We start from the raw sequence: 7,089 nt of genomic DNA, 5'->3' as shown, positions 1-7,089 counted from the left end.
TGACAGACAGCAAGAGGGCTTCAGTACCAACTCATGGCTGAGACAGCTGTACTCTTCACTGGGTAAAAAACTGGCTGGATGGCTAAACTCAGTTGTGGTGAACAGAGTTAAATCCAGTTGGCAGCTGGTCACAGGCAGTGTTCCCCAGGGCTAAGTTCTGGGGCCAGTCTTGTTCAATATCTTTATCAATGATCTGGATGAGGGGATGTAGTGCACCCTTGGTAAGTTTGCAGATGACAGCAAACTGGGCAGGAGTGTCGATCTCCTCGAGGGTAGGAAGGCTTTGCAGAGGGATCTGGACAGGCTGGATCGATGGGCTGCAGCAATTTGTATGAGGTTCAAAAAGGCCAAGTGCCAGGTCCTCCACTTGGGTCACAACAACCCCATGCAACACTACAGGCTTGGGGAAGAGTGGCTGGAAAGCTGCCTGGTGGAAAAGGATATGGCGATGTTGGCTGACAGCCAGCTAAATATGAGCCAGCAGTGTGCCCAGGTGGCCAAGAAGGCCAACACCATACTGGCTTGTATCAGGAACAGTGTGGCCAGCAGGAGTAGGGAAGTGATTGTGCCCCTGTACTCGGTGCTGGTGAGGCCGCACCTCGAATATTGTTCTCAGTTTTGGGCTCCTCAGTACAAGGTCATTGAGGTGCTGGAGCATGTCCAAAGAGGGGCAGTGAAACTGGTGAAGGGTCTGGAGCATAAGTCTTATGAGGAGCAGCTGAGGGAATTAGGGGTTTTTAGCCTGGAGAAAAGGAGGCTGAGGGGAGACCTTATCGCTCTCTACAACTACCTGAAAGGAGGCTGTAGTGAGGTGGGTGTTGGTCTTTTCTCCCAGTTAAGAATTCACAGAAGGAGAGGAAATGGCTTCAAGTTCCATCAGGGGAGGTTTGGATTGGATATTAGAAAAAAATTATTTCCTGAAAGAGTGGTCAAGCATTCAAACAGACTCAAAAAACCTGTAGACATGGCACTTCGGGACATGGTTTAGTAGGCCTGGTGGTATTGGGTTGATGGTTGGACTTAATGATCTTGGAGGTCTTTTCCAACTTTAATGATTCTATGATTCTCTGTTTCTCTGATTCTATACATCATAAAATAATAGGCAAAGTATCAAGGAACATTTGGCTATTTTCTCTCTTCTCATGAGAGATACCCAAAAAAGCTAGCTGTATGTGTTATGGCAATGCAGGATTTTTAGTGGCTTGCTTTGAGTGTTCACCTTTTCAATTTTCAATGTTTCTTTGATGTCTCAAATAAAAAAAAAGAAAAGGTGGTTAAAGGCATCACTCTTTCAACAGGACAAGGTTACTTTGTAGTGTTGGATTTTGTGAATAGTCAGAGGCAAATATCCAGTCCAGGTCTCTTCCTCCAAATGAAATTTTCCATTTCCTCTAGTGATCAAAGCTACTTGAATTCTTTATGTAGCACAGATCCCAGTTAATTAAGAGTGTGTGTTTTCCTTGAAGTACCTGATATATTAACTATATATCAGAGTAAATTCCTTTAAAACCATGAATCCATGTATATGCAGTTAAGCAAAATAAATCTCTATGCAAAGTCTAACTTGTTCAGTGGTTGCTTTGGTATTTTTACTGTTCAGTAATGGTAACATCAAATATATTGTAAATCTTTGTATTAATGATAGCATTATGAGCTACAAAGCTGATCAGTATATGTTTCAACTTGCTTATAATATGTCTAAAAAGAAACACATTTTTAAGAATGTCACGACCCTTCTCCATGTCCTCTTACCCCTGTGAACCACATCTGTGATCTCTTAAATTGAATGTATCACTCATTTATTACCAGCTCTATTTTAATTTCCTCTCCAGTTAACTCTGCAAATAAAAGACTTCTGGCTGTTTTAATTTTCTCTTCTGACAGAAAAAGACATATCTCCATGATTAAAATGCCAGATATCTTTATAACTGTTATCAATTACATTAATTAATAGAAAATAGCAATAGAATTTGCATGGGGAAAAAGTATTACTCTAAATCTTAGTTAATTCACAGTTGTCTGTAAGATACCATTTCTCCCACACCCCACTTATTTTTTACCTTTTTATGTATTCGTTATTAATAAATACTTCTCTAACAAGTATGATGTATAGTTGCTATTTGTATCAGTATGAAATATAGACCTATTTGGGGTTGTATTTCTCAAGAAGAAAAAGAAATTTTCTTTCATAAAACAAACAGGACTTATTAAATGCCTAAATTATATAAGAGCAAGTGGTCTGTATGACAATTTTATATTTTTTAATTAAGTGAGACTACAGACCATGGGTTTACAGTGAAATGTATTTTTAGAGTCCAAATTTTCCCTAAATTCTGTTTCTTCTAAAGTCTATTCCTAACTTCTCAGTGGAAGTTCAGGTCTTGTACCAAGACATTGCTAATCTCAAACTAAGCTCGGTTTGTGCCAGGTGCAGGAGCAGTATGTCATGGCTTCATACCCTGGAGGGATAACATAAAATGGAGCACAAAAGCAGATCCCAGTGATGACAGGGCAAAATATTTCAAACTTAAAATTTGGCTGAGGTTTTCAGGGTATCTATATTTTCTGGTGTGGGTAGATAACCCCATCTACATTAGTGAAGTTCCTTCCCCCACTCAAAATTGTCCTGTGAAAATTAATTATTAATGTTAGGCAGAGTTCATGCACCTTGCTGGAAAGCATGTTTATTCAGTATGGATTTGACAAAACATTCATGTGGGAACAGTGACTTATTTTGCCTAAGAGGGGAAGTCAGGAAATGTTACATCAGTTCTGAGAGTGAAGGTTTCTATCTATCTGTACCAGCATTATATCCACAATCATCCTCTGGCTCTCCAGCTTGGCTGTTTTGGTCCCTCTGGCCTCTTATCACCTACTTCAGCGAACTGATCTTTTGTTCTGCAGCCCAGGCTGCAGAAAGCCCTTCTGAGAGCCTCTGGGATCTACCTGAATTTGCTATTTTCTGCCTGTCCCTTGTTGTGATCTTTTCTTTCCCCTCCTCTAAGCTGTACTGTGTTCCGCTGCATACTGAGCTCCAGCATGGGGAAGGGTAGGCACAAAAGTTTCAGAGGTTTAGAACTTTTTATCTATAAAGTAAATCCTACCATTTTTTTCATTCTGTACAATAAGAGCTTGCCAGTGTCTATATAAATTATGCTGCTGTTATCATTTTGTAGAGGCTCTGCCAACCTTATGTTTTTATTTAATTGATTCTTTGCTCGCATTATTTTCTGATAAAGTTCTGGTTTTGGTTTACCACGGTGTTTGCTTTTTTGTTTAATGGACAATCATGACATATGTATAAAAGTATGTATTGGCAGACACCTGCTAATTTTAGGTTAGTTTAATAGGCTGTTTTGGATGAACACAGTGATTTTTTAATTTCTTAGTTAAAAAAAAAAAACAACAAGCAAAACCAGGGCTTTATAAGAACACTCAAATTAATATTGACATGCTTGTTTTATTTTCTGTTAAAATTGAATCCAGGACATATGTTGACAGCTGGAATAATATGTGAAACTGAAACTTTACCTTCTAAATTGAAGGCTAGGCTCGCATTGTCTTGTAGGAAAACTCCAAAGAAGTGCTTGAAAGAAAGGAACCTGAAGGAAAAAAACCAATCACTTTCTCCAAAACATTCTGTATCCAGCAGTGTTCTCCTTCTCACCTTTAGTACCTGTACATTTCCCAGAATAGTTGTTTGTTGCAGATCAAAACCACAAATTGACAAGGACCAGTAAGAAAAGCTATGACTCTGGCAGGGCTTTGCTCTTCTTTTTTCATATTGCTGCTGCAGTAGAGCCAAGCTACAGTAAACATCTCTTCTTGCTTTTACTTACAGAAAAGAGAGAGCATGAGGCTGCTGTACTTCTCCTGTTTAACTGTACTTAACACAGCCTCTCTGAAGGTTTTCTGAAAGTACTGAAAAAATAAAATGCTATAGAGACCTTGCCACAGAGAGAGTTTTCATTCATGGATTTTTAAGGAAAATTAAAACTTTTAAGGGAAAGTTCTGAGAGAAACTTGCATTGGACTCTCCCGCTAGACAACACTGCAATAATTTAATTTTCTAAGTTTAGCTGCATATTTCTTAAATTTTAAACATATTGAATACCTTTTAGGCTTAGAATTTTAGGAGACCAAGGTTTACAGAATTGTTTTATTTTGTCAATAAACAAGGCAGGCATCTGCAGGTTAATACATTTACATAATACTTTATGATTATTATCTTTACCTTAAAAAGATAATCTGTCATTTGAAACACTTATGGTCTATTTAGCTGATTTTAACAGCCAAAGAACTTTAGAACAATAGTGGTTTAGTGATCCCAGAAATATCTTGACTATGGTGCATTTCAAAGGCTTTGGAATAATACAATTAAAGTAAAGGACAAGCAATTTAATTTCAAAATTTGCTGCTCAATGACAGTAAAAGATGTCTAAATTCCTCTATAAGTGTATTCTTTCTTTTTTTCCATAAACTATTTCATTAAGTTGTAATATTGATTGTTAAAAGCCTAGCTCAACTGATTTTCTAATGTAAAATATCACAACAGATTATTTGTTGTTGATTTTTAAAGACTAAAATTGGAACCTGGAATAAAAAAAAGAAGTCAGAAGACTAAGAAGCTATATATAACTCATATAAACCAAAGAAACAAAATAAATAGCAGGAAGTGTTAAAGGGTGATAAAGTCAGGATCCCCAGCTGCAAACACACTTTCTGTTTTGTCTTCTTGTGTTAAAACCAGGAGCTAATACATCATAATGTTCTTGAAGATGCACTGCAAAGGTACTGCTGTTGGACTATTTATATATGCTCACTGTCAGAGCAGATTACAGCTCCCATCCATTCTGTCAAGTAAGGCTCTATTATAGTCTAGATTTATGAAAGCACTACAGTTATAAGCATTTTTTTGTTTGTTTTCTTCTGATTTTCTTCCTGCAAGCTCCTAATTACTGTTAAGGAAAAGTGTGCCTCTTACTTTCTCAGCTATTAGCTGGTATTTTAAGAGAATTTCAGACTTAAGCTACAAAACAATTTGTGGCTTTCAAACAATATTCTGGGTATCTTTTGGAAAGAACTCAGTCAAGAAATCAGTTCCAGTGTCTGGATCATGGTTTTTGTAATGGAGTATTCTTTTCTATGTTGAAATGAGAAAGGCACAACATAGTTCATGTGTGTGCGATTCCAGAAGTGGAGTGATCTGCCAAATATAACTTTGGTGAAATTGCTTTAGTTTTGTATCAAAGCTTGTATGTTGGATTTTAAAATCTATTATAAAGATGAAGTGGGGATAGAATGTTGTTGGGAGGGAAGTTTCCCATTGTAAACCAAAAAAGTTTCACTCTTCTGTCAAAGTAGATAAGCACTTTGCATTGCTGAAAATCAGTCTGGTTTGTTACTAAATATAACTGTAAAAACCTGGTTTTAATGACTTTCTAAAATATCTGTATTTAGTTGTTCATTTTTTGTTTTGTTTTGGTTTTACTCCTAATGTGTTTTCCTAGAGAGGCTTGTTATAAATAGCAAACAACAGGAAAATAATACGTCTTGATTGTAGAATTGATACTTTTAATTAACCTCAGTTAAGTAACCTTGATATGACTTAAAACCAACCCCTCTAATGTTTTCTCACAATATCTGCAACAGAAAGAGAAAATTATAAAAGCATCATCATTCTACCTTTTTTTTTTTTTTCTTACTAAGATCAGGGACATCTACTACACTTCTAACAAATGGTTCAAAGAGCAGCTACATAAAGAAATAGTAAATCTGAGTAGCTAAAGCATAAAACAATCAATTCATCCTTAAATTAATTGCTCTAGGTAATTGGAAAATTTTCCTTTTCTAAGGAAAAAATATATGTAATAAACAGTGGTCTTTGATACCTGTGCTTTCACAGGGAATTTCTGGGCCAGATGGACCTTATTATTAAAGTTCTGCAAGGGACCAAAGAACAACCTTTCAAATGAATAATTTCTGAGCTATTAGAAACTGGAGTGACAAGATAATTCAATGCCAATTAAGGGTGATTCTTCAATGAATAATCTATGATGTATAATGAAGAAAGCATTATTGTAAACCTTGGGTTTGTCTCATTTCATAGCAGTGGAGCTAGCATGTGACTTGGTAAGTAGAATATTTGGCAAGCACAAACAGCCGTTTCCTTGAAATATTGTAAATATATTTTTGATTTTATTGAAGCTAATTTCAAAAGTCATGGTGGAATTTACTGTAGCTAGTGTTTCATCTGCAGTACTTTAATGATTCAGAAATGTAAAAATAATTATAGAAAATTAAATGGATAACATACGCCCTGGAAGACACATTAGAGTTAAAAGTCTTTTGAACTGCTGCAACAAAATCAACAGCTTCTTACAGATTCTTCATGGAACATTCTTTAAAAGTCCTGACATATACTGTGTTCATCACTAAGATGACAGTGAAAAAACAATTTGAAAAAACCAATTTAAATAAAATAGCTATCTCCCTCTCTTAAGGTCATGAATACTGGCCTTACAGGAGAAATATCAGTGACTGCTGCTAATAAAAGGTACTCTCATGTTATCATACATTTCTGCTCCTTATTTGATTTCCAGAAAACTAAGGCATCAAGGAATCTTAGGAACTCAAAGCAACTCATCACCTCTGGCAATCACCAATAACACAGTATAATTACATTGGCTTCAGCAGACATTATTGCCAGAATGTCAAACAAGTCTACTAAGTGCTTGGCCACTATAGATGAGAAGAAAGAACACAAAAGTACATTTTCAGCATTTTTGGACATGGCAACTTAGGAATCCTTTTATATACTCATCTCTCATATACCAGGTAGCTTGCTTTAATTATTTGGAAACCGTTTCACCATACAGTGTATAGGTAAGTGTAGTGGTTATGTTCTGATGTATTTTTTGTATTTGAGAGTAATTCCTGACAGAATATTTATGAATTCTTAGGTCCCATGCTATTTTCAGTATAGCTTTTACCTTTACCTCCTGTACCCATCTTTGTGCCTTTAGTTTTACCTTTGACCTGCTGAAAGAATCAATTTGGAATTTTTCAAGAATTTTTCTTCTTCCTTTG

Source organism: Egretta garzetta, unplaced genomic scaffold, assembly GCF_000687185.1.
Source record: "Egretta garzetta isolate BGI_Z169 unplaced genomic scaffold, ASM68718v1 scaffold68, whole genome shotgun sequence".
NCBI lineage: Eukaryota > Metazoa > Chordata > Aves > Pelecaniformes > Ardeidae > Egretta > Egretta garzetta.
This window is presented reverse-complemented; position numbering follows the sequence as displayed.